At 40.7% G+C, this 24,059-nt stretch overlaps 2 long non-coding RNA genes across 3 annotated transcripts in view; one reads left to right on the plus strand and one right to left on the minus strand.

Annotated features, from left to right (window-relative positions):
• The window catches only part of LOC117031247 (uncharacterized), a 46,443-nt gene extending 36,583 nt beyond the window's left edge, over positions 1 to 9,860 (plus strand). Inside the window, exon 3 of the long non-coding RNA XR_004424482.1 lies at positions 9,651 to 9,860. This is a non-coding gene — a long non-coding RNA (uncharacterized LOC117031247). The remainder of the gene's footprint in view (positions 1 to 9,650) is intronic.
• LOC117031248 (uncharacterized) lies at positions 863 to 23,938 on the minus strand. Of its 2 annotated transcripts, XR_004424484.1 has the most exons (4): positions 23,527 to 23,657; positions 19,365 to 19,844; positions 18,109 to 18,173; positions 863 to 1,005 (listed from the first exon to the last, which is right to left on the minus strand). It is a non-coding gene; the product is annotated as an uncharacterized LOC117031248 (long non-coding RNA). The 2 variants fall into 2 exon arrangements; XR_004424483.1 differs by lacking the exon at positions 863 to 1,005 and having other exon boundaries at positions 18,057 to 18,173; positions 23,527 to 23,938.
• Between the last annotated feature and the right edge of the window lie 121 nt (positions 23,939 to 24,059).

Here is a 24,059-nt window from a genome sequence, read left to right on the forward strand (position 1 = left end):
GATGGCTGCACCTCACCAGTGTCCATGGAATTTTAACAGCAAATCTTAACTGAGAACCGTCTGTGTGTCAGATCCAATGAGGAAGGTTCTTCCACTGCAGTGCAGAAAGAGATGAGCAACGTTACCAGTTACAGAAATAGCATAACGAAATCCCTGCTCCCACAAAAAGACACTAGTCATCTAAAATAAACATATATCATTTGTGTAATTTTAAAAATACACTTTTATTAAGCAAATAAAACATAATCAGACCATGTCACATTGCTGTTTAAAGTGATCCACAGATTTTCTGTCATCAGTACAAGGCTCCTTAGCCAGGCCTAGCTCACGTCCAGACCCTGCCTCCTTCCTCAGCCCCACGTCTGCCCCTCGTCCCCACACACTTTAAACTCCAGCAACAGGAAAGGACTTGCAGTTCCCAGGACATGTCTCACGGAGTTCATGTTCTCCTGGGGAGGTTTCATTCATTCATGAATCTCCTCTGAACAGGCCTTAGGCTCTGTCTCATCACGACCTGGACTGCCTTTCTCCCTCCTCAGTTCATTCTTCCACTCTCATCTTATTTGTCGTCTTCTCTCAGAAACCTTCTTTGAACCACTCGAGCTGAACCATGTGCCCCTCTTCTATATTCTCTACATTAGGGACGGCGGGGGAGGAACGGGGACATGTCTTCTTTCTCCCACTGGACTCTGAGGGCAGGGATAAAGCGCTACTCAGGCTTAGGGCCGGAGTCATATTAGAAGATAAAAAAAATGCTTGTTGAATAAATGAGTGAATGAATGAATGAAGATTCCCTGTGAGCATATAAACCCACAAAGGCAAGGATTTTTATTGTTGTGTCTGCTTTATCCTTAGGACCTAGGACAGTACCTCGCACATTAAATATTTGTCGAAATAGTTACCTGTCAAAGAAAAATCAAGGAGGACGTCTACGTTAAGGCTCACCCTCTGGCCGCAGGCTGTGGCCCGCGTATCTGTGGATTGGTGGAGGGCTTTGACCCAGGGCTAAAAAAGAAATTAGAGACCAGTCGTGTTTTGGAGGTCAAATACAATGAAATGTTTTCCATATTTTACTGCGCTAGTAACCCGGATTTAACTAAAACCTACCCCTAAGTCCAAGGGCATTTATTTATTTGTTTTTACAGGCATTGTTTCAGAAGTCACTAAAAAATATATATATATATATATTGATTTCACTTCCCCTAAAAAAAAAAAGTCAAGCCTTTTGGAACTTAAGTAGATTCTCATTTGACACAAGTCATTTTCTACGTGACATATTGCTTACGGACCTAGAGAAACAGATGCAGTAATGGGGCAGCATGTGATTTCCTAGATCTGGAACAGCCAGGACCCAAGGAAAGCCATGAATGACATCACCCTCATTGATCTAATTTCTAAAAGACAATGGAATAATTTCTTCTTGCCCAAACCTTACTACAGTGGTTTGGACCAGCAACTCCATGGCAGGACAATGGGATGGCTTCATGGACAAAGGACAATTGTTGACCTCCCCCCAGCAGAAAGATGGTTTACAAAGTGACCTTTCTTAGGAATTCTGCCTGGGACTATTGTACACCACATGACAGGTGCTCTTACATAAGTAAGGATGAACCGGATTCCATTTGGATTTCTTTTCCTTTTGAAACTATCCTTCTCTGGAACTGTGCTCTCTAAAAGTCACTAGAACAACCAACAGGAGGGAAAAGTGAGAGCTTGAACTCCCCAGGGCACCGAAGTAGAATTTCCTTTCCCTTTCTTTTCTCATCCACCTTTTCACGGCTGCCATCCTGCCATCCGCTGGGACCTCTTTTGAGAGGCGGTTTTATCCCCCCCCAACTGCTCCCCGCTTTCTTTCAGGATCCTGCCTCACATAATCTTCACTGGCATTTCACAAAGAAAACTAGGACTCCCATTTATTTTAGCCAACCTGCCACGACATTCAGCCCTGAAAACAGCACGCTGTGCACTATCCTCTCACAGAACAAACAGCAGAATGGAGCCTGACTATTTTCCACGAGGCTGATTTTTGCTAATCAAACACATTTATTCTCTGAAACACTTTCAGTGCTTGTTGAGAAATAAGTGAATAAGTACCAGAAAGGACAGTATCTCTCAGCATGCAACTTAGAAATGTATGGAACACAGATAATGTTGACGTCTTATGTGAGGATAACTCAATGACTTGTGGAAGAGCAGTAGGATCACTTTACAGTATGATCCAGATATGTACACTACATGTACTCTTTGGCCTAACAATTCTGCTGTAGGATTTGAGCTCACAGAAAGGCTCAGGTCAGGGAGCAAAGACATATGCGTGGCATTACTTATTGAATCTCATGGATACAGCCACAGAAACTGACAAAAAAGGAAACATTATATATTTTAATGTGGAAAAGTAAATGGCAGAACACTATACAATATATGACCCCATTTTTGTTTTAAAAAAATTCACACGGTATGTATGTGGATGCATATACCTGTATATATTCATAGATTTAAAGAAAAAGGCTGGGAAGATAGCAACACTCTAATTGAATAAAAGATCGAACTGCTTGCCGCATGACAGGCAATACGTTGAGTGACAAGAAGTAGTGGCAAGGAAAGTGACCTTATTTGGGAAGCCAGAAAGCCAAGAAGATGGGGACAAGTATCCTAAAGAACCATCTTGAAAAAGTACAGAATTCAGGCTTCTTTCATGACATGGGAAGGGGGGAGGGGCTTGAGGTCAGGAGGTGATTGATGACCGCAGACCTCTGGATGTCAACAAAGGTCCAAAGGGAATGGTGAAACTTCTTTTCTTTTGGTCAACAAACTCCAGTTGCTGTGGTCCCAGTCACAAGGTTCCTATAAATCTTTTGATAAACAATCATTATTTTTGTACATACCTTCCTTATCTCCTTGTGGAGCAGGGAGGTTGTTTCAGTAATTCCTAGGCTACTGGTGAGATTCCTTTAATGATTAGCATACCTATGCGCGGGACTAAGCAGAAGTTGCAAACTGACATGTTAGGGGAACTGGGCAGGCTCAAGGAAGATGGAGTCAGAAAGACTGATTATTTTATTCTATTGCAACACCAAACTGTTAACAGTGGTTCCTTCCTCTGGAGAGTGAAATTGGGGGGATTTCATATTTTACTTCATGAACTCTGGTATTATTTAAATTTATTCTTAAAAATAAAGGAAATAAATCACTGGATTAGGATAAGGTAGTTAACATTTATAGAGTATTTATGCTGTGCTGGGCATGTGAAGGACACTTCGTGTATTATCTCACTTGTTCCTCCAAACTTCTGAAGTAGGTAATATTATCCTTGTTTACAGACAAGGAAACAGATTCTGAGAAATTACTTGCCTGAAGTAACAGGGATAGTAAGTAGCAGAGCTGGGATTCAAACCCAGGCCTTTCTGACTCCAAGGCCCAAGATTTCCCATTGGTCCGGTAACGCCGACTCTTATGACATAGTCCTGGCTCAGAGATGGACATATTGACACTGGCACCTGGCTGCTTGAATGTTAAGTTTATTCCTTAAAACTTTTTATTATGGAAATTTTCAAACATACACAAAAGGGGAAGGGATGGTATAATGAATTCATGTGCTCATTGTCATCCAGCGTCAAGATTATTAATATTCTGTGTCATTGTTCCATCTACCCCCCACACACAGTTGAAGCCTTTCAATACAAATTTAAGATATCATATCATTTCACCATAAATATTTCAATCTCTAAAAATGAGGACTCTTTATATGGTATTACCCATTTTGTTTAATTATCTGCCTAATTTGCGTCTCCAGGGGAAGGCTCATGTCTACACAGTGCTGGGCACAGGGCCTGGACTTAGTTATATGTGCTAAAGAAATAGGCCAACCAGATTTAGTGGGGCGAAATCTAAAAGAAATTATGTTTTAAATATTTTAAAAGAAATTATTTTTCTGGTTGACAGCAGTCAGAGTGGTGGTTATGTCTAGAAAGGGGCCTGAGGGGACACTCGGGGATGATGGAAATATTGTATGTCTTGTTATACAATATTAGAGGATGTTAGATAGGGGTATACATAGGTACAAATTCACCAAGCTCTACACTGAAGAGCTGTGAATTTTTTGTATGTAATCATTCCTCAATAAAAAGAAATGCACTATTTAAAAAAAAATAAGGACTCTTTAAAAAACATGATGTTGTGATAAATATCACTAGTACACACAATAAAACTTAACAATAATTCCTTAGTATTAGCAATATCCAATCCATGTACATTTTCCCAGATTATCTCAAAAATATATTTTTTATATTTATTCAAATTTATATCTCTTAAGCCTTTGTCTCCTTCAATCTATAATTTTACCCCTCTCTTTTTCTTCATATGACTTATTTAATAAATAAAGAAACTGAGTCATTTGTCTTGTAGAATTTCCCATCTTCTTCATTTGATTTCTTATACCCTTATGGTGTCGTTTAACATGCTTCTCTGTCCTTTATATTTCTCACAATCTGGTGCTTAGAGACTTGGTAAATTCAGGGTCAGTTCTTTTGGCACATCTAGTTCTTAAATGGTGATGTGTACTTCCTACTGCATTTATCAGGAGGTAATTAATAACTGGCTGTCCCACTTTTAATAACATTAAGATTGAAGTGTAGGTTCAGGTGTTGCCAGCCTAATATATCCATTATAAAGTTCCACATCAACCTTTCACCTAATAGTTTTGGCAGCCATTGATGATTTTTGCCTAGATCCATTATCTCATTAGGGGCTTAGATTTAAGTAAAATCCTATTAAGACAGGTTTGTGTTTTTTTAACACCATCCTAAGATAGCAATGCTATATCTTAGTTTTGGGGCAAGGTACCCCCCAAAACTCTTTTATCTACTACCCATCATGATATATATATATATCATATATATATATATTTTGCAAGAGTAATTGACTTTTAAGCCTATTTTTAAGACTGTCAATATTCTGCAACCTTCTATGCCCCATGTGGGACTATTTTGCTACTTAGATTGACATTTTTATTAACCTGTTATTGGGAATTTTCGTCTATGTTTCAATTCCCAAATAGTTCATAAAAAGTAAGAAGAAAGAAAAGCTCTCCCATTGCTCTACGATGAAAGCCATTTAAACATCTCCGAATCATTTTCAATTTCGTGCCCAGGGTAACTACCTTTTATGTTAGAAAACGTTGTTCCTTTCAGTGGTTCTAAGTGTTCTTACTCATGCCACATTCACTGTGGCTTCTGTCCTGGGACCGATTCTGAGGATACAGACAAGGGAAGGCCCAGGCCATGTCCTCTCAGGGTTCACAATCACTTACACTTATAAAACTAAAGAAATGTCCAGAAGGTTCTTGGGGTACAGGAAAGAGGCACCCTTACACTATGGGATCAGGGAAAGCTGCTCACAGGACACGACAAAGCAAATGTGTGGTGGTGATGTTTGAGGAAATGTTTAGGTGACTTTTGAAGTGGAAAGTAACTAGAGGAAGGGCATTCCAGGAAAAGAAAACCCACACAAAGGCATGGAGGCAGGAAAGAATAGGCCCTTTCAGAGCACTGCACATGGCTTTGTGTGGCTGGAGAGGAAGGTTTCCAGGGAGGGGTGTTGGAGCAGCAGCAGAGCTAGACGTGAAGAGCCTTGTCTGCCAGGCTAAAGAGTAGGATGTCCCTGAAAGACTTTAAGTAGAAGAGTGACAGAATCTAACTTATGTTGTATACGTTTTCCTCCGCAGATTTTTTTCTTTTTTCTCTGTTGAGGTGAAACTCAAATAACATAAAAGAAATTTTAATGTGAACATCTCAGGGGCATTTAGCACAGTCACAATGCTGGACAACCACCACCTCTATCTAGTTCTCAAACATTTTCATCACCCCCAAGGAAACCCACGCCCAATAAGCCGGCACTCCCCGACCGCCCTCCCCCAACCCCTGGCAATCACCAGGGGATTACCTATTCCCTCAGTACATTTTTCTTTCTAAAAATGATACAAGTAACATAGATTCACTGTAGAAGAATCAAAATACAGAGGAGCAAAAGAGAAAAATAAATATTGCTCATAATCTTAGAATCATAAGTAATGTTTGGAGGCTGTGTATCCTTCTGAACAGTTTTCTCTCAGTTTCCCCACCCCATCCCCCATGTACTTTACAGGGTCCTCCAACCTTCTGAAGTCTTCCCAGCTTCTGAGATATAAAAGAATTCTGCTCAAACCCCTATCCATAAACGGCAGGAAACCCAGGACCCTACCAATATCTCTGAGGGTTCTGGGGACTTTGGGGAGGTGGGAATGGGGTGAGTATGTTGCTTTTGATCACCTCTAGCTCTGATTTTCTGCCTTGACTCCCACCCCTCATTTCACCTCCTGGACACATTGTTCCTTCTAGAATTCCCCAATCCCTTCTCTCCCCACAGATAAGGCACTAAACAAGGTGGTGTGAGAGCAAACTTTTAGGAGAGATTTAGGGGCAAAAGAAGATGGCTTATCTGGAAGGAAAAAAACTTGGAGAACAACTTAAAACTGAGAATAGAGAGTTCTTTTAGGAGTCCATTAGGCATTCTCAGCACTGGAAAACTCTCATTGGCCATTTCTCCACATGGCACTACAGCAGCTCCAGCTGCCTGGCCTCTCTCTCCTTTCCTCCATATCTTTTTCATTTTCCAAATTCAACCTCTTCTAGCTGTGAACTCCAAAGCACTCATTTCTAATTCCCATTCCCTTTTGCACCAGGCAATCCGGCACTCCTTTTGCTTTGCTCCAAACTACAAAGAGATTCTAAGATATTTTACTAATTCAAAGCAGTCCCTCCCATCAGAACTCTAGTGCTGGGTTGTGAGACTAACCACTTCTTTCCACGTACTGGCTGCATTTCCGTTATTGCTTTGTTATTTTAAATATCTTTCCATGAATATTTTTTGTTCCTAAATATTCTTCTTCCTCTTTTGAAGTGGCTGCATGCATCCCCTATTTTTGGACACTTAGGTTGTTTCCAATTCTTTATTATTGTAAACAGTGCCATGTTATATATTAAGGATTATTAAGGATATAAGGGAGGAAAGGAGCACAGCAGGAGGGTATTTAAATACTATATTAAGGAAAAGGCAGTAGAGCATTCTGAATCACTGAAAACCTGTGCAAATTTTTTCTAAATAAACTTTAAAATAGATTTCTTTCATAGTCTTAAAAAAAAAGTTCCAGGTATTTTTAGTGGGATCTTGTTAAATTTGTAGGCTTGGATGGAGAAAAATTAATATCTTTATAATATTTAATGTTCCAATACATATAGAATGTAGAATGACTCTTCCTTTATTCAAATCTTTAGATTCCATGGTAAAGTTTTGTAGACTGGCACATTTATCATTAAGTTTCTTACAAGGTGCTTTGATTATTATTATTATTTTTTTTAAACTCAAACCTTTACTCATATTAACCAGGCAGTCCTTTTTTTTTTAAAGATTTTATTGGGGAAGGGGAAAAGGACTTTATTGGGGAACAGTGTGTACTTCCAGGCCTGTTTTTCAAGTTGTCCTTTCAATCTTAGTTGTGGAGGGTGCCGTTCAGCTTCAAGTTGTTGTCCTTTTTTCAGTCTTAGTTGTGTCGGGCGCAGCTCAGCTCCAGGTCCAGTTGCTGTTGCTAGTTGCAGGCCGTTGCTAGTTGCAGGCCGTTGCTAGTTGCAGGGGGCACAGCCCACCATCCCTTGCGGGAGTTGAACCGGCAACCTTGTGGTTGAGAGGATGCACTCCAATCAACTGAGCCATCCGGGAGCTCAGCGGCAGCTCAGCTCAAGGTGCCGTGTTCAATCTTAGTTGCAGGGGGCACTGCCCACCATCCCTTGCGGGACTCGAGGAATTGAACTGGCAACCTTGTGGTTGAGAGCTCACTGGCCCATGTGGGAATCGAACTGGCAGCCTTCGGAGTTAGGAGCATGGAGCTCTAACCGCCTGAGCCCCCAGGCCGGCCCCTGCTTTGATTATTTTTGATTGCCATGATATATAGGTTCTTTTCCCATTATCTTTCTTAACTAATTATTGCTAATACACAAGGAAGCTATTATTTTTTAAATATTTCTGTCATAATTGCCAAACCTTCTGAACTCTCTTATTAGTTCTAAAAGTTTTTCAAGCAACCATATAATCTTCAAATAATGATAATTTTGTCTCTTCCTATCAAATATTAATACCTCCCTCATTTCTTTTTCTTATTATTGCATTGATTAACACTTTCAGAATAATGTTAAATACTGGTAATGATAGTCAAATTGTTAATTTTAACGGAAAGGTTTCTAATGTTTTATTGCTAAGTATAACATTGGGTATTGGTTTAAAATCAATATTCCTTAACATATTAACATGTTAATTAAGATTTTCTAAAATCAAAAATGTATGTTGATTTTTATCAAAAAATTTTTAGCATTCTGTTAAGATGATCATATTATACTTCTCCTTTGATACACTGATGTCATAAATTATATAAATAGGTAACTTTAACATTGATCTTTTATTACATCCATTGAGTAAACCTTATTTGGTGATGCTAATTTGCCTTTTAAAACTAAAACTGCAGGTTTAATTTGGAAAATAGATTGAAAGGAGGCAAAGTCAAAAGCAGAGAGCACATTTAGGAAGTGATCACAGTTCTGAAATAAAACAATGGTAGTGGAAACAGAGAAGAGGTCTGAATCTGAAGGATATTTAGGAGGGAAGATCAATAGTGACTCATTGGCTGTGAAATCTGAAGGAAAAAAAGAACTGCGAGGTTCTTGGTTTGGTGACATTTACCAAGACAGGGCTACAGAAAGAAAAGCAGGCTTGGTAGGGGTTGGAAGAGAGGATAGAAGATGAGCTCATGTTTAGGACTGTTAAGTTTGATATCCTGAGGTGACACCTAGGTAGAGACAAGTAAGCCATCATATACATGGATCTGGGGCAGAGAGATTTGGGTTGCAGATATTGATTTGGTAATTATCAGTGCATAGAACACAGCGAAGTGTGGAGAGTAAGAATCCAAGAAGGCTAAAAAGGGAACTACAAAGAATATCTAATTTTAAGAGATGGAAGAAAGAAGTCCTTAAGAAGACACAGCCAGAGAAGTAGGAACAGAACCTATTCTGTTAATCAGGACAACAAGGGGAGGACAGAGTTTCAGGGAGAGAGTGATCAATAGTGTCCAAAGGAGCAAAGCTGCCCTCAAGATAAATACTAGAAAGTACCCTCTGGATCTGTCAAGCTCTTGCTGAGAATCTCCAGGAAGCAACTGCAGTAGAAAAGCGAGGGGGATACCTGCTTGTGCTGTGTATGGCATACAACCCTATTCCCCTCAACTGCTTCCTTTCCTCCAAAGGCCCCACCCACCTCCCGGACCGGCTGCCTCTGCTGAGTTCCCTAGAATCAGAACTGAAGCCCCACAGCTGCATGACTTGCACACACTCCCATCTGCATGGGTTTGCTCCTCCGCTCTCAGATAGGACGAAATGCCGTATCACTGGGCATACATACAATCTTTCTTCTGGAGCTGATGTCAATGAGCCAGGGGCTACACCGTGGAAGGTGTACGGTGAACGTACAGGAGAGTTACCTTCTAGTGAGGCAAACAGCGACAAATGGGAAATGGGAGACAGAAGGGAGGTAAACAGATGCATTTTTCTCCTTTTCCCCTTCCACAGACTATTTCAAGGTTGTGATCCCTCCCTGCGACCGTGACACAGAACCACTATGGCTCAAAGATTCTACCTGCTAAGTTGGCTGCTGTTTCTCCTCATGGCTTGTTGGAAGCAGAGGCAGCATAACACATCACACTGCATTGCTTGTCTTGCCTTTTTCTTCACTTTTACCTTCCTAAGCTTGTACCCTCCCCACACCCACATAAAAAGAATCAGCACTTGGGGCCGGCCCAGTGGCTCAGGTGGTTGGAGCTCCATGCTCTTAACTCCGAAGGCTGCCGGTTCGATTCCCACATGGGCCAGTGGGCTCTCAACCACAAGGTTGCCAGTTCAATTCCTCGAGTCCCGCAAGGGATGGTGGGCTCCGCCCCCTGCAACTAAGATTGAACACGGCACCTTGAGCTGAGCTGCTGCTGAGCTCCCGGATGGCTCAGTTGGTTGGAGTGCATCCTCTCAACCACAAGGCTGCCAGCTCAATTCCTTGAGTCCTGCAAGGGATGGTGGGCTCCGCCCCCTGCAACTAGAAAACGGCAACTGGACCTGGAGCTGAGCTGCGCCCGACACAACTAAGACTGAAAAAAGGACAACAGCTTGAAGCTGAACGGCACCCTCCACAACTAAGATTGAAAGGACAACAACTTGACTTGGAAAAACAGGCCTGGAAGTACACACTGTTCCCCCAATAAAGTCCTGTTCCCCTTCCCCAATAAAATCTTAAAAAAAAAAAAAAAAAGAATCAGCACTTTAATCTTGACCCCAGGCTCTATATCCTAGAGAATTTGGGCTAAGACACAGTTACTAAGTTGGTAAATTGAATAGGAGAAAGACTATTTACATCAAGTCTCCATTTGGACTATTTGAACCAATAGGATCTTGACAGCACGTGTTCTACTTTTCCTGAGATTTCAACACAATATACTGAGAAAGGGTATAAAAAGGAGGGCACTGTAACAGCATGGACCAGGTTAAAAAAAAACTGTCAAATTAGAAGATGAAAAGGATATTAAACATTAACATTGGAACAGCTGTTGGGCTCTCATATTTCCCCAGGTTAGATTATCCAAACATAGCAATCTGGTTTTATTTATAGGGGACTATCAAAAGTACTAGGAACATCCAGCAAAAACTATCATCTACAAGATGTCTACTTACTTTGCTACAATAGAACCAACCATTAACCCAATTCAACTCAACACATACCTATTGGGCCCTGTCACGTGGAAGGCAATGTCCTGGGCTTTGTGGGGGTAGGACAGATGCTGGGGGGAGGCTTCTCAGATGAATAAGACAGATGTACCCTGAAAATGATATAACCTCAGAGGTAGGATCACAATAAAGTACACAGATCATTATTATACAAGGTGATCTAAAATTTAAAAAGTACAAATTTTATTTTCATCCAAAACGGTACAAATAAAATTCAAGGAAGGTCAAAGCAGGGAGAGATTATGTGAATAGAAAATAATCAGGGAAAACTTCATTGAGAGAGGCAACACATTTGTTCAACAAAATTTTATTAGTTGGCTATGGGGGAAGGATAGGCAGATTTTAACAGTAAAACCAAAGACACAGAGGCAGGAAATAATTGAGTATAACTGTAGAATGACAGACCTTGACAGTTTTGAGGGATATCATCCAAAAACTTCGAGAACCCCCAAATAGTCATATATCACTATATGATATATTTCCCCCATAAAATGCATACAGAATGCTGAGTATATAGCTATAAAGCCTGAGTGATATGAAGGATGAACTATCAGCAAGGTTTACACACCAGTATCAACTAAATGGCTTGCTTGTTCATCGCATGTCTTAATACAGCCTTTATACTGAAGAAGAAACGCAATCACAATGGCACGTGCGCACATGCACACAAACATGTACACAAACCAAAAGCAAATGAACGGTGGTCTCCATTGCTTGACTTGCTGCCAGAGAGAGAAACTGAAAGAACAAGAAGCAGTTACCAAGAAGACCCTGTGTCCACAAAGCAAAGCCCTGAAGAGTAACTGACTCACTGAAGTCTAGACGACATAGGTTTCAGAAGCTCTGACTGGGCTCAGTCAGCAGGAACAGTAATGAGGGCACTGAGGATTTGGGAAGAAACAAACACCAGTTAAACTCATGGCCATTATCCCAAGACACCAATACTGCAAATCTGATTTTAACAAACTAACAAAAAACCCCACTAAAACCAAAAAGAAAATGTCCTGCTTACTAGAAAAATATTTCCCTGTACTCTTGAAGTTGTAACACATTGAATGGATATTACAAAAAGAGGTAAAGCCATGCTTAAGCAGACTGTTTAAATAATGAATAAGAGAGACTTTTCTCGTCAGTTATCCCTGAACCTCATCTTGAAAGGGCTTAAATATATAATGAAAATTATTAAGATTATTAGGCAGCTGTTAAATGTGGTAATTAGGAAAACTACATAAAAATGGGTAAATAACCTTTAAATAATATTTAGTGAAAAAAATCAAAATATAAAACCTTTGGAATTATAATACTAGCTTAGGTTTATTAAAGATTTACAAGTGAAAAACTTACATACATGTGGGTATGAATTATGATGGGAATCATTGTATTAAGATATGAGATTTGGGGTAATCTTTACTTTCTTCTTCAATTTAAAGGTTGTCTTCAGATCCCTAGCAGAAGAGACATTGGATTTATTGTACATATTTCTAAAGAATACAACTGGGACCGGAAAGGACAATAATCCCTCTTTATTGTCTGAGCAGAGACAGTAGGTTTGGCTAAGCAAGGACCAGGCTATTGGACAGGAGCCCTTGGGAAGAACAGAAGTGAAAAGGAGCCTTCTCTGAGCAAGACACATACTTTCCAGGTCTCTGTACTCTGTTGAAAACAGTGAGTCTCTTCATCCCCGGGTGTGAGAGGACAGCCCTCTGCCAGAGGTGTGCTGCTCGCTTCCCTCCTGCCATAATGCTCTGAGAGTGGACAATACTTAGGCCAGAAGGGAGAGGCTGACGGGCAGGATGGTCCAGAGTAGTGGGGCTCCCACTGGTGCCAGCATCATCCTGTGGAGGATGTGGAGGGCCTGACTCAGACATAATAGGCCTCTCCCCAGCCTAGGCCCACATGCAGTGCATGGGCTATTTCCACGTCATTTCCTTGTACAGTAGGTGGAAGGGTTTTACATAAAATCAAGAACAGCGTTTTAACAAAGCTGACCAAACATGGAAGAGGCTGGCTCAGAAAATGTGGCTCATCACTGGCCTCTGAGCTGGGAGAAATGATGCCATGGTCCTTGTTATGTTAGAGAGGGAATTCTAGCTCTAGGATGATTTATAGTTAAGATGAGAAAAACTCCTCCCAGCCTGGGATTTTGATTTCATTGGAGCCTCACACCCTCAAAACTCGGCTTTCTACTGACCCCTAGAGGCTTACCTGTAAACATTACTACAAAGCTCAGCCCCAGGAAAGCTTCGTACCTTCTCAGTTCAAATTCTCAGTTCAAATTTTCAAAATTCTCAGTTCAAATTTTCAACTCCACTTGGGCCTACAGCTGATCCCTTTCTCCAGATATTCCCCGGGGAGGAATTTCACAAACAACTAAATATTATGAGCTTGCAATATCACCACATCTTGACACAGCTACAGGACCAGAACAGAAACACAGTTAAAGGAACATCCCTCTCCTTCCGAGACTAATGGAGAAGGAAACAGGTCACGTACATGACAAAATGACTTACCACATGTGGTAGACCCTGACACATGACCATTGAGTAAATAATAAGATCCCTGTGGTCGGGTAGAAGGGCTTTTGGGGAGGGAATGAAAGTAGAGCTGGTTCTTGAGGAAGAAATAACCCCAGAAGGTGAGGTAGGGTAGGAACAGATGGCAGTGATGTAGCAAAAGAACCTGGGCTTTGGAATCCAACAGACCTGCATCAAATTCTGGCTTCTCCTCCCGAGCTGTGACTTCAGCTAGTTTCTTAAAGTCTCTGAACATCAGCTTCCTCCTCTTACAAGGGGAATACTCAGGCCTTCCTCGAAAGCTTGTATGGATTAGAGCTAACACATGTGAATTGGCTTGCTCCGTGTCTGGCACACGATAAATATTCCAATGGCAGCTTGTATTGCTGTGGATTTGACACAGGCATGAACCGGGTGTTCAGGGACCATCACATGAGACAAATTGACTGGGGGTGAGTGTTTGTGTGGAAGCATAGGAAGTGTGCCTGAGGCAGTGTTGTGTACTAGAGAGAACCCAGGACGAGGAGTCAGGAGACCTCGCTTTGAGTTCCTGATCTCATTTTACCAGACAAGTCACTTCCACTTTCTCTTGGCCTCTCTTTCCCATTTGTACAATGAGGATGTTGGTCTAGAGAAGTATTTTCTTTTGTTTTTTTTTTTACCATGGCTGCATATGGGAATCATCTAGAAAGCTTTAAAAAATTCTAATGATCATGCTGCACCCCAGGCCAACAAAAGCAGAACTTCTGGGGCTGGGACTCCAGGCAACAGACTTATTTTTCTATTGTTTTGTTTTGTTTTTTTAAAAAAACAGCTTTATTGAGCTATAACTGATATATTTTAAAAGGCACATATTTAATGTAATTTGACAACTTTGGACATATGCATACATCCGTGATATATATCATCACCACAATCAAGGCACTACACATATCCATCACCTTCAAAAGTTTCCTTGTGTCCCATTTTGTGTGTGTGTGTGTTAAGAGTGCTTAGTATGAAATCTATTAGGCTGGTGCACAAGTAATTGCGGTTTAAAAGGTTCAAAATAATTGCAAAAACCGCAATTACTGTGCACCAACATAATACCCTCTTACCATTTTTAAATGCACAATACTGTGCTGTGAACGATGGGCACTGCACTGTACAACAAATCTTTAGAATTTATTCTTCTAGCACAACCGAAACTTTACACCCATTGAACAACTCCCCATTTCCCTCTTCTCCCAGCCTCTGGCAACCGCCATTCTACTCTGCTCTGACTTTGACTATTTTAGATACCTCATAGGAGGGGAATCATACAGTATTCGTCCTTTTGAGACGGGCTTATTTCACTTAACACAATGTTCTCCAGGTTCATCCATGTTGTTACAATGGTAGGATTTCCTTCTTTATTGAGGCTGAATAACATTCCATTGTACGTATACACCACATTTTCTTTATCCATGTATTTGTTGAGGGCCCTGTGGGTTGTTTCCATGTGTTGGCTGCAATGGTTAATAATGCTGCAGTGAACATGGGAGTGCAAATCTCTCTTTGGGATCTTGATTTCAATTCTTTTGGATATATACCCAGAAGTGGAATTGCTGGATCGTAGCATAATCCTATTTTTATTTTTTTTTTAAGAACCTCCATACTATATTCTGTAGCGGCTGAACCATTTTACATTTCTGCCAACAGTGTACAACGATTCCAATTTCTCCACATCCCCACCAATTCTTATCTTTCGTTTGTTTGTTTTTATAATAGCCATTCTAACAGGTGTGAGGTGATATCTTTTGTGGTTTTGATTTGCATTCCCCTGGTGATCCCCTCATGTTAAGCACCATCCATATACCTGGTGGCCCTATGTATATCTTCTTTGGAGAAATTTCTTTTTAAGTACTTTGCTCATTTTTAATCGTGTTATTTGGGGGTTTCTGCTATCGATTTGTAGAAGTCTCGTGTATTTTAGATAGTAACCCTTTATCAGATAATGGTTTGTAAGTACTTTCTCCCATTCCATATTGCCATTTCATTCTTTTGATTGTTTCCTTTACCATGCAGATTTTTCTTATTTGATTTAATCCCACTAGTGTATTTTTGCTTTTGTGGTCTGTGCTTTTGGAGTCATATCCAAGAAATCATTACCAAGAACCAGTGTCAAGAAGCTTTTCCCCTATGTTTTCTTCTAGACCTTTTGTAGTTTCAGATCCTACAGTTAAGTCTTTAATCCATTTTGAATTTACTGTTGTGCATGGTATAAGATAAGGATTCGATTTCATTATTTTGCATGTAGCTGTCCAGTTTTCCCAATACTATTTGTTGAAGAGACTGTCGTTTCTGCATTGTATATTCTTGGCACCCTTGCCGAAGATCAGTTGACTTTATATTCATATGCATGGGTTTAATTCTGGGCTCTCTGTTTTGTTCCACTGGTCTATATGTCTGTCTTTATGTCCATACCATACTGTTTTAATTATTATAGCTTTGTCATATATTTTGAAATCAAGAACTGTGATGCCTCCAGCTTACAGACAGCAGATTTTTTTTTTTTTAATTAGGGAAGGGAAACAGGACTTTATTGGGAAACAGTGTGTACTTCCATGACTTTTCCAAGTCAAGTTGTTGTCCTTTCAATCTTACCTGTGGAGGGCGCAGCTCAGCTTCAGGTCCAGTTGCCATTGTTAGTTGCAGGGGGTGCAGCCCACCATCCTTTGGGAGTCAAACCAGCAACCTTGTGGTTGAGAGGACGCGCTCCAACCAACTGAGCCATCTGGCGACCCGGGAGCTGAGCGGCAGCTCACTGACTTCATTCTAGTTGCAGAGGGCGCAGCTCGCTGGCCCATGTGGAACTCGAACCGGCAGCCCTGTTGCCCAGAGCTCATGCTCTAACCAACTAAGCCACACATCCGCCCAGACAGCAGATTTTTAAAGCTTTCCAGCTGATTCAAAAGTGCATACAAGGTTGAAAACCATTACACTAGATAATTTCTAAGATGTCTTATAGTTCTAACATTAGGAAGATAAAAATTATTGTATAGTGGCTACTATTTATTGAGTGATGTCAGGCACTTTACCAAGAGCTCTTTATGAGAGCTCTTGTATGTGCTATTTAATATTCACAATAAACCTAAGGCGTGGGAATTTTACAGATCAAGAAATGAGTTTAGAAAGATTTTCATTTGCCCAATACCATGTAGCTCAGTGTCAGAGCCAGAATTTTAACATAGATCTCTCTGATACCTAAGTGAAAACTTAACCACTACATTCTACCTTTTCACGTAACTCTTACACCACATTGGAAATGATTTTTTTATCCTGCTTACTTGGAGGCAAATGTCAAGATCTTAATGTCTGTGAATGGAGGTATTTCTGTGAACTTCAGGGTTTTTACTCTGTTTCGCGACAAGTATTTCTCCTTACGATGGGTCACTTTCTAAATATGGACTATAACAGATACATTATTTTTTATTCAGTATTTCTGTACTGAAACAGTTGGCCACAGAGCGTGAGTGCCCCCCCACCACCACCACCACCAAACAAAGGAATAATATGCTGCCATCTTGTGGCATTCTTTGTAAGACCAGGTATGTAAACCTACAGTGAGGAGAGCCCAGTAGACAAAATTCTAACCAACCTGCCGCTTTGCCATCCTTGTGTTATCTTCCTATCGTTTTGTTTCTCCAAATACAATACTAGGAATCAATACAGCAACATAAAAAAATAGGTGAGAACTGAAGACAAATAATGAAGTTCCCTTTCCAACTATTCATAGTTCCTACTATTCATAGTCGTGTGTCACCTTTGTCAAGTTACTGAACTTTTCTGGGTTTGAAAATTTCTTATCTGTGAAATGGACACAATAGCACCCACTTGTTAGTATTGCTTTAAAACCAAACTAAAACATAGATGTAAAGATCCAGGCAAATTGTAGCCATTTGACAAACAGTTCCTCATTCCCTTCCCCTTTCCTGATCCTCCTCCCTTTCCTCTATCTCTAAGCTCTTCCCACTTAATCTATCCTAGTCTTCTGTTTTCTATCCACTTGCCTCAGTATTTTCCTCATTGTTCTTTCAGTTTCTGGGCTCCACCCTATCCCCACCCCCTCACACACACACAGGGGTATCCACAGTTACACACATGAGCCCCTACCTTAGCAAGGTAAGTCTTGGTAAGCCTCTCTGCATTATCCCATTCTGGCTAACCACCCCTCCACTTCAGCATTTATGCTGCCCTGGGTATTACAATGCAAAAACATCTCCCACTGGGTTTCACTGAGCACTTTTCCCAGTACTGACAGCATCCTATGATCGTGTCAGAGTCTGGTACCCTCAAATTCTGCTTCTCCCTCATCCCAATCCTTTCACCGCAACCTGGGAGACCTGACACACAAGCCTCAGCTCCCTCAGACCGCGTTTCCCACCACTCTCCCACCTTCCTCATTCTGCTCTGCCCATTGGTCTCCTCCCGTCCCTTCTGCTGCTCCCTTGTCCTGAAAGGCTCTCCCAGATAGCCACGTGGTTTGCTCCCCTACTTCTCCACATTTCCGCTCAAATAGCACCTTTTCAGAGAAGGCTTCTTTGACATTCTATGTAACTATATGAAATAGCACAAACACACACACAAAAACAGTTTTTTAACTGCTACCCCCCCCCCCCGCCACCCCCTTTACCCTGCTGAGTTTTCATTTATAGCACCTCTTACCACACATCGTACTGGTCCTGCACTAGAGCAAAGGTGAGTGAGTTGTAGCTTCTTACCTTTTTCTTCTGTGGGAGGGCAAGGTTCACTTCGTGGGGCGTTGGGTCCTCAGCAGCAGATATACCTGCTACATTAATTATAATACATTAATTATTACACTTGTTAGCTGGTGATAACACACATAAGACAAAGCTCCGGAAACTTATTTCTCATTCTTGCTGCTGCTATCCTCAACACTTTGTTTGTCTTCCCTTCCATATATCTTAGAATTTCTGCTTCTTCGGGTTTCATCTGATGCTGGTGTTTACCATCTAGGGTAGGAATTCTAAACCCAGAGTTCATGGAAGGGCTTCAAAGGATCTGTGAACAATTTGAAAGTATTGGCAAGCTTTTTGGGGTATGTTTGTTTTCTGAGGCAAGGGTTCATGACATTGATCAAATTCAAGAGGTCTACGACTCCCCCAAAAAAGATTAAAAAGCATAATTTTAGGGATGACAATACAGTGTTTCCCTATCGTAATGCATAATACATAATCGTGTTTAATATTATCTTGTCTTTCTCAATATAAGCACCAAGAGTAAAGGGATAGTATTTATTCATTGCTGTGTTACAGGGCTTAGCACACTGGCTGGTGCTTGATTCTCAATAAATACTTGTTCAATGAATGAAGACTCCATGGTAATAAGAGCCTATTAATTAGTCATCCTGTCCATAATCTTCATTGAACAAGCTTTGTTCTGGGGTTAGGGTGTGTCTTGGCAGATTATGTTCACAACCTACTGATAAGGGAAGAGTTAATCCTACTAAAAACCACAAATCTCACTTTTAATATAGAAGAGCCCATCATAATACACACTGTAAGAGAAGCTGAGTAAAGATGAAATAGCGAGTTGAGCATCAGAAAGGGAACAATGAATAGGAAGTTAGGTGGAGTGAAAGTCAGAAAGAGGTGGCTCCCATAACTGGAATTCAAAGAGTTGATAATCCTTTGAATCAGGCAAGAATCAGGTTTGTCCAAAACTAGACAATTCAAAACTAGAAATTCAGGCATATAGTCAAACCAGTTCCATCATTAGAGACAAAAGGAAGTTGAAAAACCAGTTGACTGAGGTTTGTATTTCTAATAGATTAGGTATAGTATAAAGGATGTCTGGCACCTGTATACTAACTTAGTTATAACCTTTATTTAAAAAATACACTCTTCGACTCAGCTGATTAAATTGCATTTTGTGTGTGTGTGTGTGTGTGTGTGTAGTTTATGTTTTTATATTTTACATTTTATATTTAACAGATTTTAAAGAGATTTATAGATACCTTAGCAGTAAGTCCTGTTATTTCATAGATCCCGTTTTTCAGGCAACAGAATCCTTCACAGTAAATAAAGGGCTGCAACAACAGTTACCAAACAGTAATTCATTGACTCTGTTTCCATTCATTATTCAGGAGAGTCAAACATCCTTCCTTTCTCCCAAATTGTTCTGTGAAGTCCATTACTTGTCTTCATTACTATTTTCTTGTCTTCATTACTATTTTCTTCCAGCCGGCTCCAGCGTGGCTCTCAGTAGAAATTACTCCATTTCTGTTGAGGCTTAAAGGGCAGATAGGCCTCTGGTACCTGCCCAAAGCATTCTGCAGCTGCTGGTGTCCACAAGTGCCTGCCCCAAAGCTACCGAGGTCCTATGCTGAGGCCTTTTCTTCCTAAATGGTGCTGTGGTCTTCACCATCTCTTGTCATTGCTAAAATCACTGGTGCCAACTCAAGTTCTGCTGAAGCTACCTGGTTGTTCCAATTTTACTGAAAAGAAAAAAGAAAACATTAAGAGCAACTTCTATTTGTGTGTGATATTATTTTATTATTTTAACAAATTTTATTTAAAATAGTTATAATTAAAAAAAACAAAATAAGTAACAGGTTTACAGAAAAATTGCAAATACAGTACAGAGTTTCTATATATCCCACACCCAATTCCAGTTTTCCCTTATTATTATTTCCCTGGTATTATTAACATCTTATATTAGTAGGGAACTGTAAAGTAAATACAATGTGAGTTAGGTGCCCCTTTGTGCCTTCCACTTGTTGTGTCAGGGGAACGCTCTGTCCAAGTGGCTCCCGGACATTGACTCCCCAGTCAGCAGGAGTAAACTCAGGAAGCCCTCGCCAGCCCCCCTGGTTGAACAATAGCTGACCCGCCGGCAGAATGCATGAATAGGATCACGAAGGTTGCCCTGTGGCCATAGTAACTTCATGTACATTGTGAAACTGCCGGAATCATGTCCCCCTGCCTTCTACCCTAGATAATTACCCTGAAACGTGTGATTCATTGTCCCCATGCTTGCTGATTGTAATCGCTATGGCCTAGCATTCTTTCCCGACTGGTAATTTATAAAACCCTATATAATTAGTGTCCTGGGGGAGCCCTAGTTGGAACTCTGCGACAGGGACGCTCGCCGGACACACCTGAAGCCAAGAGGCTGTCTTGGTTCCCCAGCGCCTTGGAAACACTCTTCGGGTGGTGAGAACTCGCTGCTGCTCTGTCTTACTTTGCTTTATTCTGTCTGTCGTACTTATTGCCTCACTTAATAAATAGTGTTTTGCTGCCTCAACTCCGTCTCAGTGTTCATGGTGAATGCGTATTCGACACCCAAATTCTGTGGCCACTTGAAACGTAGCCCCTTGCTGCTACAGGAACATATGTCATAATTAACGGACCAATGTTAATCTGTTATTAACTAAAGTCCATATTTTATTCAGATTTCCTTAATTTTTACCTAATGTCCTTTAGCTGTCCCCAGATCCCATCCAAGATAGTACATTACATTTAGTCATCATACTTTCTTAAGGTCCTTTGGCTAAGACAGTTTCTCAGACATCCCTTATTTTTTATGACCTTGATGATTTTGAGGAGTACTGGTCAGATATTTTGTAGAACATCTCTCAGTTGGGATTTGCCTGATGTTTTTCTCATGATTCGATTTGGGTTATGTGGTTTGGGAAAGAAGACCACAGAAGTTTTCATTACATCATATCAGGGATCCGTACTATCAGCATAACATCTGAGGTTAACCTTGATCATCTGGATGAGGTCATGTGTGTCAGGTCCACTGTAGTTACTCTTTCCTGCCCTGCCCCCTTTCCATACCATTCTCTTTGAAACGAAGTCAATGTGCACAAATCACACTTAACAAGAGGAGCTATGCTCAGCCTCCTTGAAGGCTGAGTATCTACATACACTATTTAAAGTTCTTCTGCATGAGACAGTTTTATACGCTCTCCCATTTATTATTTACCCTATTATTTAAGTATGTCACTATGCCTTCAGGCTTATTTAATTTATATTTTGAGCTATAACCCAACATTACTTTCTTTTTTTAATTTCGTTGCTCAAATTGTCTAGCTTCGGCCAGCTCTTTCAATTGGCTTCTATGTCCCTTTGACATACCTCCATCTTTTAAACATTTTTTATGACTTTTTTACTTTCTAGCACTACAAGATGCTCCTGGTTCACTTTGTATATTTCCTGTCCCAGTTCTATTTTTTTTTTAAATTGGGGAATATTGGAGAACAGTGTGTTTCTCCAGGGTCCATCAGCTCCAAGTCATTGGACTTCAATCTAGTTGTGGAGGGCGCAGCTCACTGGCCCATGTGGGAATCGAACCAGCAACCCTGCTGTTCAGAGCTCATGCTCTAACCAACTGAGCCATCCCGCCACCCCCTGTCCCAGTTCTTGAATCAGCCATTTCTCTAAGGAGCCCTGGTTCCTTTTATTAGAGAATGACATTGGAAACCAAGATCTGGGCACCAGGTGTTCTCATTCTACCAGGGCATCCTACTGGGAGGATGGGCATCCTTCTAGGCCTTCCCAGCTGACAGAATAAGGAAATACATGTTTGTATACTAACATATATATATATATGCATATCTATAAATATTTCTGTATGTAACCATCTGTCTCTACATTAAGCTAAACATGAGGTCATAGTGATAATCTCCAATTCTAATTCATTACTACATGGATCATTCTAGCCTTTTCCCCTCTGGATAAGTTTTCAACTAGAATGCAGTGCTGATGTACAGTTCCCTTTGTATTTAGTTTTATAGACTCCACTCATTTCCAAAGTTACTTAGGTCAGTATTTTTTCTCCCACCTCCTTCCATGAGATTGTTTCATACATTTACAATATAGTTATTTTGTCCCAGTCTTTATTCCATTTTGGGATCCTCATAAATGATTTTTTAAATTTCCATACATTAAGGTTCTATGCGTTTGGACAAAGGCATAGTGTCATGTATCCACCATTACAGTATTATGCAAAATGGTTTCACCACCATAAAGTATCCTCTGTTGCTTAAGCTATTCAACCCTTCTCTCCCATTGAATCCCTACTGATCTATTGTCTGTCTCTATAGTTTCCCCTTTTCCAGAATGTCCTATAAATAGAATCATACAGTTTGTAGTCTTTCAGACTTGATTCTTTCGCTTAGCAATAAGTATACATTTAAGATTCATCCATGTCTTTGTTTAACTGGATAGCTCATCCCCTAAAAATTTTTTGTTTTAATTGTAGTAAAATACACATAACAAAATTTACCATCCTAGCCATTTTTAAGTATGCGGTTTAGTGGTATTAAGTACCATATTTTGCGGTGTATAATGTTCACCCATGTATAATGCGCACCCTATGCTTTTGGCCCAAACTTTCAGGGGAAAAAAATTTTTCATTTTAATTTTTTAATCAAATTTTTATTTGTTTACATTTAGGTACTTTTTTGTGTGTTATAAAGGAATTTTAGCATTTACTTTTTTTAACATAATATGGTACAGCAAATTTTATGTAACAAATAATTACAAAACACAACAACAGACACAAGGTACAAGAAATTTTATGTACCGGTAACAAATTTATGATATTTATGCATCATAGAAAGCCAAGAACTCTTCGTCGTTGCAAGTTCATCGTAAGTTCAACAAAACCGATTATTGTGTTCCACGGTATTGTTTTGCATACGGATATTGTTATTGATTTCTAGAGTTACACTTTCAACTCATAAACATAAATAAAAGAATTAAAAACATTTATATATATACGGAATTAGTACTACCCATGTATAATGCGCTTCCTTATTTTTCCCACACAGATTTGGGCAAAAAAGTGCACATTATGTATATACTGCAAAATAGCATTACATATACACTGCAAAATACGGGTACATTTACATTGTTGTGCAACCATCACCACCATGCATTTCCAGAAAAGAACTCTCTTCATCTTGCAAAACTGAAACTGGACTTGGGCATCACACCTGCTCTTTCAACTTTAAGCCAGCACTTACTGAACACCTATATGCTAGTCTCTGTGCTACGTGGTTTTCATGCTTTTTAAAACAAACTGATGAGGTGGCTCAGAACTACGACCCACAACACTATGAGGCAAGTAAACAAAACTAACTTGATTATCATGGAGACCCAGATGCATACCGTTCTTCACACAGGTCAAACTCTGGTTCGCTCTTGGGAAGTCTGCTCCCACTAAACCATCCCGGCCTCTGTGCTGCACCTCCGTCACCTCCCATCTTCTCAGTCGCCCCATTAATAAAACCGAGGTGGCTGGCGGAGACGCTCTTTAGGGGTCTTTCGAGTTCAACAGTTTCACAGTTTTAGGAGCAGGTAAGAAAACCCTCGGCTTCCTCCCTTAAAAGCAGCTGTCAAAGCCCAGCGGTCACTTCCCTGTCCATGCCACGCAGGGGCGAACAAGCACTGGGTCTGGCCCCGAGTCCTGGGGTCCCAGGTCAAGCCGCTCGCAAGGGCACACGGGCTGCCCAGCGCATGCGCAATGGCCTCCGGACGCGCGGCTTCGGGCCCCGCTCGCGCCGGGTTTCCAGTCCCTGAGAGAGTGGGTGAGGACGTGTGCGTGTCGGGTTTCGGCTGACCATTGGCCCCTCCGCGGGTGCCCTAGCAGAGCTTCCCGCCGCCCCTTCTCTCCCCTCCTCCCCAGCTCTAGTCCCAATACC

This window comes from Rhinolophus ferrumequinum, chromosome 11 (genome assembly GCF_004115265.2).
Source record: "Rhinolophus ferrumequinum isolate MPI-CBG mRhiFer1 chromosome 11, mRhiFer1_v1.p, whole genome shotgun sequence".
Taxonomy (NCBI): Eukaryota; Metazoa; Chordata; class Mammalia; order Chiroptera; family Rhinolophidae; genus Rhinolophus; species Rhinolophus ferrumequinum.